Source organism: Centropristis striata, chromosome 21 (assembly GCF_030273125.1).
Source record: "Centropristis striata isolate RG_2023a ecotype Rhode Island chromosome 21, C.striata_1.0, whole genome shotgun sequence".
In the NCBI taxonomy this organism is placed as follows: domain Eukaryota; kingdom Metazoa; phylum Chordata; class Actinopteri; order Perciformes; family Serranidae; genus Centropristis; species Centropristis striata.
Window position 1 is genome coordinate 23,869,755 of NC_081537.1, and position 12,488 is coordinate 23,882,242.

The 12,488-nt window shown below is 39.9% G+C and overlaps 1 protein-coding gene across 1 annotated transcript in view; it reads left to right on the forward strand.

The window, feature by feature from the left end:
• The first annotated feature begins 3,300 nt into the window (after positions 1–3,300).
• The window catches only part of tanc2b (tetratricopeptide repeat, ankyrin repeat and coiled-coil containing 2b), a 218,633-nt gene continuing 209,445 nt past the window's right edge, over positions 3,301–12,488 (forward strand). The window contains exon 1 of the mRNA XM_059325075.1: positions 3,301–3,738. The gene's annotated coding sequence lies outside the window, so the exon portion shown is untranslated. The remainder of the gene's footprint in view (positions 3,739–12,488) is intronic.

Consider the following 12,488-nt stretch of genomic DNA (forward strand, 5'->3'; position numbering starts at 1 on the left):
TGACGCGTTTCCATGGAGACCCGTCTTGACTGCATAGACTTGACTGACGCTCACCATGGAGACGATGACGTCCTGAGGGAATTGCGTTGCTCCAGTATGTTCGGTGAGATTTAACAACTGTAATTTACGTGCTTTATTTCAAAACGAATACCTGACTTTCAATAAAGTTTTTAAAAAAGTGTTCGGTGAGACTGGAGAGGAGTGAAAGTACTAAAACTAAATTAAACTTCACATCTAAAACAGAAAAACAATAAAACTAATATTAACACTTTCATTTTTTAATAGCTTATTTTACAGATCCATATCTTATGAATAGCTGAGGTATCTTTCTTTCAACCATGTTTAAAAACAAAACAAACAAATAACAGCAAAAAGGCCTAACAACTTACTGTTATGATGTTATGAACAGAATAATCAGTGGTAGAAAAAGGATTACTGCAGTAAAAGTACTAATACCAAACTGAAGAATTGGTCCCGCATTCAAAACTTACTGAAGTCAAAGGACAAAAGTGTCAGCATCAAAATAAAGTATCGAAATATATTATTGCATTATTATTGTATTATAATTATTGATGTATTCATGTAAGCAGCATTTTCATTATTTATCAACATTTCTAATCATTTTCAATGTATCATGTATTTTAGGTTAAATCTCGACCTGAAAAGCAACTAAAGTTAACTTATAGTTAACTTATAAAAGATGAGCAATAAAGTATATTTTAATATCAATAAGCAAACAAAATAAGATTAATTAAGGCATGGCAAAGACATAATGGGTGGGTCATGGGTGTTTGTAATGCCATTATTAACACTTCTATAAGCTTATAAACACACAATAATGTTAATAAGCATCTTGTAAGGACTTACAAGGGCCTTATTACTCGTTAATTAATGGTTATTACAAGGACCTTAATATAAAGCGTTACCCATTCCTCTACTGCTTTTCTGTTAGTTGCCATTGTGCTATTATAATGTCTTTTACTTTCTTAATTAAACTCACGAATATGTCCTAGGCACATATTTTATAACTTTTACTTTTGTTCACATTTGAATAATACTGCACACAAACTTTTGTCTGTCTCTGTGCCTCCTCGTGACTCCATATAACTGATATTAGCAGAGACTCTGTGATGTGTCAGTGTGACATTAGCATAACATCTGAGAGTGGTTTGAAAGATACTAACATCACACACACAGCGGTGCCAGAGGAGCCCGAGCTCCAGTAGATTAGCAGAAGATCCGGGGCCAGGCTTCATTGAGTCACTCTCTGGCTCCCTGTGACTCTGCTGAGCTCCTCGCAATCTTGTGTTAGGCCCCATTAATCTCAGCTCCCCTGCAGTCTGTTAGAGGCAGAGCTGGGCTGCACACTCACCTTTACTGTTTTCATTCTTTATATTCAGACAGAGGGCACGTATACGGGAAGGCAGCGGCTGCAGAGAAAGCTCTGGAAGGGTCTGATGCATTTCCAGAGGTGGGAGCGGGGGCTGTCGGAGACCACCTCGTCCATCACACTCACAGGCAGCTCTGCACCACAGCCAGTTTCCAGGGCCTCCCTCAGGTATTTCTCATTACCATCTGCAGAGAAGGAACCTTTTAAAGTACAAATAAGTCCTCTGGTGGGTTTCTCAAGTCTGCCATCTGAAGGATATATTTAGTTATATATATATATATGTATATATATATATACCACTGACAAGCTGAGATGTATGATGTTGGCATGTGTTAATCCTGGCAAGTGTCAAATGTGGCAGCGAGGGATTAACGTATATTTCTTAAAGACGGTTAATTAGAGTTCACACATAGCATGTTTCCTGACTGTAGGCTGAATAACAGAAAGAACATATTCCTGTTAAATAATAACTGGGAAGTGAGCACTGAAGATAAGAAGAAATTAAAAAAATTAATTAATAACAGCGTGTTAGACATTCAGACAAGTCAGGATTCTTTTTTAAATGTTCAACATTGTGTTTATTTTATGTCTTCCTAAATGTTTTTCTACTGCATATGGAGGCATATCTTTGATCCTGAACTTGTTATGAGTTTCTAAGCAACAGCCATTTCTTATTACACTAGGCCTATATTTAGTGTTTGGGCACTTTTTTCCTAAAATAATATGAAAAATAGATGTACCAGGTCTCAAAATATAATAAGGTAAGAGAAACTAACTTTACAGGCAAACAGTTTGACCAAAAATAATAATAGAAAACATATTTAGATCTGTGCTAAACCAATGAACAACATTTAATCTGCAAAAAATGTAACTACAGCTTCTTTTCATGCACTTTCTTGACCGGGTGTAGTAGAAGGTAAACAAATCAGAAATATACTAACTGAAAAACAAGTTGCTTCACTCATAAAATGACCCCAAGTCTCTTTATGAAGGCAGCAACTACAATAAATTGGTTCTACCCCTTCAGTTTATATATGGATACTGGTTGCATGTCGATCACACAATAAGAAAATAAGTAGATTACAGTTAATGCCAGATAAGCACATTATCATTCCCTCAGTAATCAGAATAAACCAGCACTAATGTGGTGATAAATATGATAAAAAGTTACATATAGAAGTCATTACAACAACAATAACCACAGATACAATCAATATAAATGTTAAATGTTCCCTTTAAATAACCCTTTCAGCAAACAATGTCTTGGTTTAATTGTGATACATTTAATTGATGTCCTATAGATTTCAGTCAGCTGAGGGACATTTAACTTGTGTGTGTAGTTAATTTTACCCTATGCAACATCCCTGATTGTAATTCTGGCTGATAGGCCGGTAATTTTATTGACTGATTGAGGAAGAGGTCAGGATAATGCCTGACTCTCGCCAACCTCTTCTCCATCTATCATGTGAAAATGTCAGATGCCATGATCTGCAGCGGAGATGGATTGAAATTTGATTGGCATCGACCTTGTTTCTCTTGAATAATTATGAATGATTTAGGTATTAGTGCCTTATTTCCTCATAAATAATTCATTAAGCCTGCCTTCCACCCCCACTGTATGTTTGCTCCTGTGCTCCGTCTGTCCACAGGGGATTTCAGCTGCGTCAAGCTGCACAAAGAAAAACCCACATATACCGGAAACACATCAGTGATAGTACAAACAGGTTAAAAATGAGAATGCATTCATTATTTTTTATGTTAATGCGTGCTTTTAAGGTGTTTTTCATTTTTGTTTTCACGCGTCATACCGGGCGACGCAACAGTTACGCATTTTATTTTGAAAAGGACCACCGGAAATGCGATATGAGGTAGATCTAGGTGGCTTGACAGAGTGATAGGCAGGTCAGCGCTCCATGTTGCGGCGCTGCGTGGCACTGGGCACCGACTGGCTCTGACTGCACCGCACACACATGACTTTATGGTCCCGACACTTGGCACATTCGGCGGCCGACAAGGAGCCGTCAGTCCGGGCGCCGCTACCTGCAGCAGACCGTGCTTGCGCCGCGTACACCCATGGGTGTCGCTACTGTGACCGTCTCCTGCGTTTGGGCTGAATGTTTTGCCGCTGTGCTCGGTGCAGTTATTTTCAGAGTCACTCGCTCAAAGGCAGTTATTACGGACGGGTTGGAAACGTGCAGCCTGCTCGGGTAATTTGGATTGAGGAGCCGCACGGAGCGCTGCAGCAGACACGGAGCCGGAGCCGCCGCAGCAGCAGGAACAGCAGAGGAGGCACGTTTGTAATGCCAAAAAACTGTCGAGAAAAACAAAGCTTCAAGTCTAGTAAAAAGGTAATCTTGTCCCTCTTTTGTGCAGCAACTTCTACTCTTCCTCTCGCCTATCTGCATGTCAAAGTTTATTGGATTTTACATGTAATACAGTGTGTGTGTTAAAGGTGTCAGGCTCCTGCAGCAGCCAATCTATAACCTATAATGCCTCTGTCTTGCCGCTGCTTATAGGCAAAGCCTTGCCACCCAGCTAAGCCAATAAAACACCCCCAGTAGTGTTTAATGAGATAGACTTAGCTGCTCCTTTGTACACAATAACAGGCATTTTATGTGAGCAACATGTGCAATGCATTTTCACCACTTTCATATTAGAGCTGTGCAACACATTGCTGACATTATAGTCATTCAAACGTAACCTTTAATTACCAAAAATGTGCATTTCAAAACCTTGCAGGATGAATGGATATTAAGGTTATTATGTCTGCATTTGTACACAGAAACAGTAACCTGGATACGCTGTAGGTTACACTTATCTTCTAACCTATATTCAACTCATAAGCTATAAGGGGGGTTGCCCACCTAGACAACAAGCTGTCCATAAAGTGTAGAGGTTTATATGGAAGAAGCTGTTCCTACTTGTTCAGTGGCTTGAGGCCAGCACCTACCTCACTCTGCACAGCCTATTATCTGACATCTGGTCCTTCTCGACAGGGTCTTATGTGGTAATAGTATGTTTCAACAAAGGCTGTTAATCTGTGTAATGCCTGTTGTTTGGAAGGGGAAAACGCTTATTTCCCTATGATCACCATTCAGCACTGTATATGCTCTGCTTTTGGATGGGGAATGTGATGAGATGTCTTTTAGATGTTGTTTTAGGTTTCTCAGTTATATCCTAAAAGATGTTAGAAATGTATCATAAAAATGTGGTTATCTGTGGAGGCTTCCTCCTCTCCAAATCAATCGTACCGGATGAATAAAACAGGTAAAAACACTGAATAAAGCAGTTTCAAGTTCAAAATCAGTGTTTCTCTTATGATGTTTGCTTGTCTTGATAAATTAAGAACCAGATGTTTAGTTAAAAAAAACAAGATCCTAAAAGTGGCGCTTTCACAACCTGAGTCTGTTTGGTTAGTTGAATTGATACTTTTGATTCATTTTGTATTTCGTCTGGTTTGCTCTAACAATGCAAAAATGTAAGTAGACCAAATAAAACTAAAAAGATTTGCAGAGGGGCGTGAACGAAGGTGAAGGGTTTCAAATATACTCACAGTATTATTTCTTATTGGTCAGAAAGTTGGTGGTGGAAAATGGAAACAGAAATAAACAAAGCAGCATGAAGCTGAATGCACCATGAAGTATTGCTGTCGAAGTCTTTTTACCTCGACTCTGCTCTGATCTATCGTGTGCACGAATCCTTTCTCCTAATCTAGAATTATTGTAATTTTAATGATTTAAAACATCAAGTCCCCCGTTCTCTCCCAGTCCTGTAGTATCTGTCGCTCTGTAAACATCTCACAGGTCGCCCACGATCTCTGTGTTTTGGTTCATTTCTTGTAATTGAGTCGGATTACGTTCACAGTGAATCGAACCATACTACGAGACGTTCTCTTGAAAGTGTTCTCTGATCGGTTGTTTTGTTTGGCACCAGAGTACGATTGAATCACAATCAACCAAACTAACCGTAACAAGGATTGAACCACCAGAGATCGACTGAAATGGACTAAACTTTTGGTTGTGAAAGTCCCTTAGAAATGTGACCTGAAACTGGATAAAAAAGCCAATTTATGACGGCTTCAATGGGGGTACCATTTTTGCATGTGACCAAATAAAACGGGCCGCTACCTCGATCAATTAGTTGGATTAATTTGGGATAATAACACAACTTAGATCTAGTGATTTTTATACCATTTAATGTTGAAGAGCTACCTTTACCTTTGACAAAGACAAAAGACAGATTAACCCAAACCATTATCTTTTTCTAAGCCTAACCAAGCCGTTAGGCACCACAACCTAACCGTTGTGGTGCCTAAACCGAACCTAACCTTAACCACAGCATCATCACATCTCAAAATGTATTTTCCAACATTGATTTTTAACAGTTTCTGAAGGCACAGACACGACCATATCTGAAGAATCTTCTATGTGTCGGCACAGATAAACAACAGCTCTTTATATGGTCTGCTGCTGGATGGGGAATGTGATAAGCTGTGAAAACCTTTAGAAGTTGTTTTCATGTGTCTTGGTTATACGGTTAGGATTAGTGCAGATTTGTAAAATGGCAAAACTGTCACAGGAAAACATGTCATTTTTTAGGGCGTAGTTTACACACACACTTAAATCACAAGCTCTGCTTTTATGGCTTCCAGAGAACTGCTGTGATAAAGCATTTTTCAGAAAAATAGGTCTGCAGACTGGTAAGATTTTTTGGGATCCAGCACTCATGGTTTTTGTATGAGGCTGGAGATGACTGCTATCTCGCTGTACTTTTTTATTCAAGTTCTTGGTTGTCAGCTCTGCTCGGCGTAGATAAAAGACAGTCATCCTCAAAGCGTTCTCTCATCACATCAATGACATGCGCTAGTTCTGCTTCTCTGCTGCTACCCCACTCCTGACACACATCTGTGAGTTCACAATGAGGAGGTTTTCCATTATGAGATCATGATGTTTTTCTTTTTTAGGTGTCCAGCCCCTAAACTTTTTGTCTCCCAGAGCTTATCGCTCTCCGCTCAGGGGGGGTAGTGACAAGGCCTTGTTTTCCACAGTCCGAGCCAACACAGTCCCTCCTGTCACGCTCGCTGACAGGCCAGAGGTCAAAACCAAAATATTCTTCTGCAGTAAATGGGTTTCTCTGCAACTTAAGTTAACAGAAAACAGCCTTCAGTTTCACGCTGTACTTAAGAAATGCACAGTATGAATAAAACATGCCTCAAATCTTTGAATAAAAACTGAAACTAAAAGTAGACACTGTGAACTCACCATGCCAGCATTGCACCAGATAAAATGTAATTTATTGTTGAAAGCAAAATCGTTATCATCAATTATGCAGGCCCGACTGAGTGAAACCATCAGGATTTAATTCACACGGAATGTGAAATCTCAGTTTGGGTCTCGTTAATAGAAATGTCTAAAACACTAAACCTCTCAATGCCATCAACAACAGCAGCTGCTGTTATTTAGCATTTTGTCCATTAGTTGATTTGTCATATTTTTCTGATTCTGTTGGTTACATGTAAAAAGCCTCCAGTCAATTTAGTTGTATAACACGTGTAGATTTTCCATTTAACACGTTTCTAACAGTCAATGTTGTTTTTCTTAAACCATTGCCACCATTATTTCCCAAACCTTAACTATGACTAAAATCTCCCCCAACCTTAAACACACAATATGTAAGTTTCTGCTGCTAAAGGTTTCTCAAATCAAACAATAGCAAAAGACAGAGTTTGGTGACATCGTGAAGCATCATGGGACTTGTTGTCTTCACCACCATCACAGTCGTCTTTGCAGTGAGCTTCTCTGGATTCAGATTCCTTCAGTGTTTATCGTTAGAAAACCAGACCAGATGTTTAAAACCAGTAAAAACACCATATAAAGCAGTTTCAAATTATAAATCAGAGTTTCTCCAGGGACTGCGAGTTCAGCTGCCGTTAACGTTTGCTCAGCTTGTTACTCTGATAACATTAGGTGACTAAAATCCTTCAGCCGGTTAAAATACATACTGGTTTAAAACAACCAGATCTTACAAGTGTATCATAAAAATGTGGCTTGAAACTGGATTAAAAGCAAATTTTTGACCGCTTCTGGCAGAAATGGGGAAATGGCCTCTACCGTGAATAAATTCATGACAAGATCTTGTTATTTTTAGACTTTTTCATTATACCTTTTAACAAAGTAGTTATTTTACCTCAAACCAAGATGTTTAACAAATCTTAACATAACTTTGTGCCTAATCCGCAGCAGGATGGGCAACGGGTCAGAAGGGTGGGCAACAGTTCAGCAGGGTGGGAAACAGGTCAGCAGGGTGGGCAACGGGTCAGCAGGATGGGCAATGGGTCAGCAGGGTGGGCAACGGGTCAGCAGGGTGGGCAACGGGTCAGCAGGGTGGGCAACGGGTCAGCAGGGTGGGCAACGGGTCAGCAGGATAGGCAACGGGTCAGCAGGGTGGGCAACAGGTCAGCAGGATAGGCAACGGGTCAGCAGGGTGGGCAACGGGTCAGCAGGGTGGGCAACGGGTCAGCAGGATGGGCAACGGGTCAGCAGGGTGGGCAACGGGTCAGCAGGGTGGGCAACGGGTCAGCAGGATCGTTGGGAGTTGAGGAGTGTCATTGGATCACAAAACATTTTGAACATTGATTTTAATGGTTTCTGAAGACACAGACATGAGATCAAATCAGAAACAGTTTGTCTGTGTCGTCCCGGAGGGCACAGACAAACACTTGTTTAATTTGGGGGACTTGTTGGAACAGGAGGAGATCCATTTTAACAGACACATGCAGTAGTTGCCAGAACATAATGTAATGCAGCCACAGGAACATTCACATAGGAGATAAAACACCCGTTTCCTCCCCAGAAAACCTCTTGTTATGTCATTCTAGGAAATGCAGAAAACTACTGGTTTAAATCAGGAGTGGACCGTGCAGGCTGAGGCATCAGAAATGCAAATTGCAACACTTGGTCGTAAAATAATAAAATTCTACATTGATATTGCATCATATTGTTAAAGTTTAAACACAAAGTTTTCCTTTGAAGTGGGACCAGCAGCTGTTTATAGACACTTTTATACAACGCAGTAACAAACATATATGAAGCTGCACTTTTTTCTTTAAAGTGGTCGGAGTTAATTATAAGAGATTGACGGCTCCTTCAGATATGAAAAAGTCTCTTGTGTAATGAAGTTAAACAGCTCTTTTGGTGTTCATCCGTGACCGAGCCACACAGCACCGGGTGTCTCTTTCCAAATCTTATCAGCTCTGAAGATGTGAGATTGTTTCCCGTACGGGGAATAAAGGTATCGTCCTCGGGGATGTTTTGATTCATTTCCCTGCGCATGGAGGGGAATGACTCTCTTTATGGTGTATAATCAGGAGAAGCAGTCAAGGAAACCAGCAAAGCAAGCCTGTTGGAAAGAAAAGTGCTTGGCTTTTTAGTTTTATATGTATGCTGCATGTGCATGTGTGCTGCAGCCATCATCAGTTTGGAAAAAAAATGCAGTGTAAAGGGAATTAAAATTGATATTTTGGTCATAATTTATTTCCTTTCTTGGCCAGTAACTCAATCCCTAGCCCCAAGAGTGGGCAAGGCAGTCGTATTAGAAATGCAAAGCAAAGGGAAGCACAGCATTACAGTATACCAGTAAATATGAGCCGTATTAGAGAAGAAACCGGCAGCAGATTCAACACGTTGAGAAATCTGTGGATAAAGATGCCCGCGATAGTCCGTAAAACACTCTGAAATTGGCTCATTTGGAAGAGACAACGGAGCAGTGAACTCCTTTAATGAGGGACGGATTCTCCCCAGGCATGTCCCTCGTTTCGGTGTGGCCCTTTGATTATGTAATAATGATGCGAAAAAAGGCGTCTTCTTATAGCGCCTCGATCTTTCTTGTTAGTGACTAGAACCGGAGGTAAAGCCGGAGCGTTTCATCTCGGAGGGAGAACTCCGTGGTTTAGCTGCTGCTACCCTTTTGTCTTCTGTACTGCTGGGAGTTGGTGACATTCATTGAGTTCTGTTCCTCACCTACAGTACTTGTTCCACACTGCCTTCTGACTAGACGAACGTTTTGATGTTTGTGTTGGGTTTCAGGCCTCTGTTGCTGCAGTTCAGCTTCCAGACTGTTGTGGGGTATTATTTGTCATACAAATACCACTTCATATAGCTTTCTGTGGCTTTCCTTATTGCAGAGGAGAACCATGACAACAGTGTGCCACTCACTCTGTCTGTCTGTGTGATAAAAGCACCGATTTGGAGAAGGATTGCACACTGCTTTGTGTTTCTTGTACATGTTGTTGCCTGTTTCTCTTCAAAGCAGCCGGATGTACACCTTTAAAAACAGCAGCTCAGCCCAAAAAATCCAGCGCAGGATCAAAGTGCTTCAGTGTTGTCGTTTGCTACATACAAGCGAGGCTATTATTATGATATGTAGACCTAGTTACAGTCTCATAACAATAAATGGGAGCACTGCATCAATATATTATAACCCGAGGTTCGGGATTCTTTTACTTAATATTTCAGTCTGCTGCTTTTCACAGCATTGTATCTTGTACATCCTGTAGGAATGTGTTCAACCAGTTCTTACCGATCATTATAGTAGTGTTGTAACTGGTTCTTCACTTCTATACGTCCCAAAGGAGAAGCTGTATATTAATAGCAGAGAATATACAAGTCTGATCTTTATACCTTGCCCCTAAGGCTGCACAATTAATTGAAAGTTGCTCGTAATTGAAATATGGAGGAGTGCAATATTCAGATTGTTTAAACCCCCGAACACAAAGCAGTTTCTGGGCATTTTACTCGTTGTGGCGTCCTATAGAGTCCTGATTAGAACTCGCCACTCTCGCGTCACATGTGATAATGCATGCACGCCATTTGCAGAAAGTTGGTTTAATTCAGGGGAAAACTTTCATGCATGTCATCTGTTTTGAACATGTCGTGTTGAGCGATGGGCTTCCAAAACCGGAAAAGTTACTAGTAAAAGTCTTTACTTTCATACATATACAGTATATTATTATTTATACATCATCTTATACGTTTTTTATACCTGCCTAACCCCGAGTGACAAGTTGTTATAATATCAGGGCACCGTAAAATAAAGAAAAAGTCCTGTGAGAAAGAAGCCTTTTCTGATGTGTTGTATTACTGGAGATTGGTCTTGGTCTCGACACCAGTCTTGGGTTTTTTTAAACAAGACCAGTCAAGTCACGCTTATAGGCTTTTTGTCCATGCCTTACTGATAAGAGTGAAAAAGGACCCTCTTAAAAACTGCTATTAACTTCAAATCATTGTGCTGCTCTGAAAACAACAGAGCAAAGATTGTTTTTGTTGTTGCATGCCTTAAATGCAAACTTAGTGTGAGAAAACTCACATTTTGATGTTCTGTTACGATTTTCCTTTGATCCATATGGTCTTGGTCTTGTCTTGGTCTCTGTACTCTCTGGTCTTGGTAATATCTTGGTCTCGGTTGGTGCGGTCTTGACTACAACACTACTGATAGGTAGTTTTCTTGGCGATCACAGTGTTCTTATTGACGGTGCGTGCATTGTCAATATTTGTACACAAATAAATGGTCCCAAAGGGGAGGAGACCCAAAAAATGTCCTTTGTGCAATAAAACACAGTTATGACAGAAATCACAGCAAAAGCAACAGCTTGAGGAACATTTCTTTGATGATTTATTAGAGAAATAAACCCATAATTATATATACAATATACATATATACATTGGCAAGTGCCCACACAAGTGTTAATATGCAATATTGACAACAACGGTGCTCCACATGGTTTACATATGGAACTATTTACATTTTATCTCCTCTCTGCTCTGTAAACAGCCTGCAGCTCTGTCTGATTTACACTGAAGTTTTGTTATCTGACTGTTTGTCTTGGCTCAGTCATGCATAGCTTCCCAGAGCGCCAAATGTTATATTTTTTTTATAGGATGTGGTTAAAACAAATGAGAATTGTTTTTGCAAAATTTTAAATGAAAGTGAAATATGACAATTTTAAGCTCATATTTGGTTACTTTTTCTGACAGAAGTGTCCATCACCGTTGTTTTGGCTTTCTTTCTGTGTATTTTGGCAGATTGTTTCAGAAGAAAATATGTTTTTCAAACCCACCAGTGGGTTTTGGGATTCAGAGGATTAAAGCTAAATACGGGTCGTAATAAGCTTCTTGCACAAACAACTTATGGGGGTGTTATTTGGGGAAGGTCAGTCTCCAAAAACCTTTGATTTTTACACAAAAAAGTCTGATAAACCATTAGCATAAATACATTTTTATTTCTATTTATTAATTATTATTTAATCAGGCAGTCTCATTGAGATTCAGAGCAAAACAGAAACTCATGATAAAGGAATTTCAGAAAAAATTATTGATTGATTATAAAGCTTCAAAAGTTACTGTAGTTTGAGGGCTTTTTGCAGTTCATTCCATTTTAAAAGGTGCATAAAGCCTGAAACCTGTTTTAAGTGTGAATATGAGATGGATATCTAAGGTTGGGTGGTGCTGTAAATTAGACAAGAGATGTGAGATTATAAGTGGTTATAAATGCACAGATGACCTTTCTGTATGTGTCACAGTGTGAAACTTCTACCTGCGAAAGCCGCATCATAACTAACAACACCACTACTTCTACTGATAATACTCGTCATCATAATCAGGATTGACTTGCTGGCACACTGTGTTCTGTCTCTGCACTATAAATAATGCTCTGAAAACAGTAGAAAGCCACTCTGTGGAATCAGAGTACAGCTGCTGGCTCAAGTGGCCTGTGATGCCCTGCAGGAGAAATTTAAGTGCTGTTCCTCTGTTTGGAAGTCGAAAAATTATCTTTTAAAAAGCTAATAAGGCCCGAAAGATGCTGACATGTTGCAACATGTTCAAATTGTTGTATTTGTGTGAAAATAGCCAGAGACTAGAAGCCTGTTCTGGCTGCCTTTCCCCTTAGTTTGCACTGATATATTTCAAACTGGCAGTTGCTGCTGTGACCTGAGTCGTCGGGCTTATTGCTGCATTGCAGCTTTAATGAAATCAAGTTAATCACTCCTCTCCGGACAAGTGCAAGTGTTGCACGCATTCCTTTTTAAAGCGTGCAGTGCTTA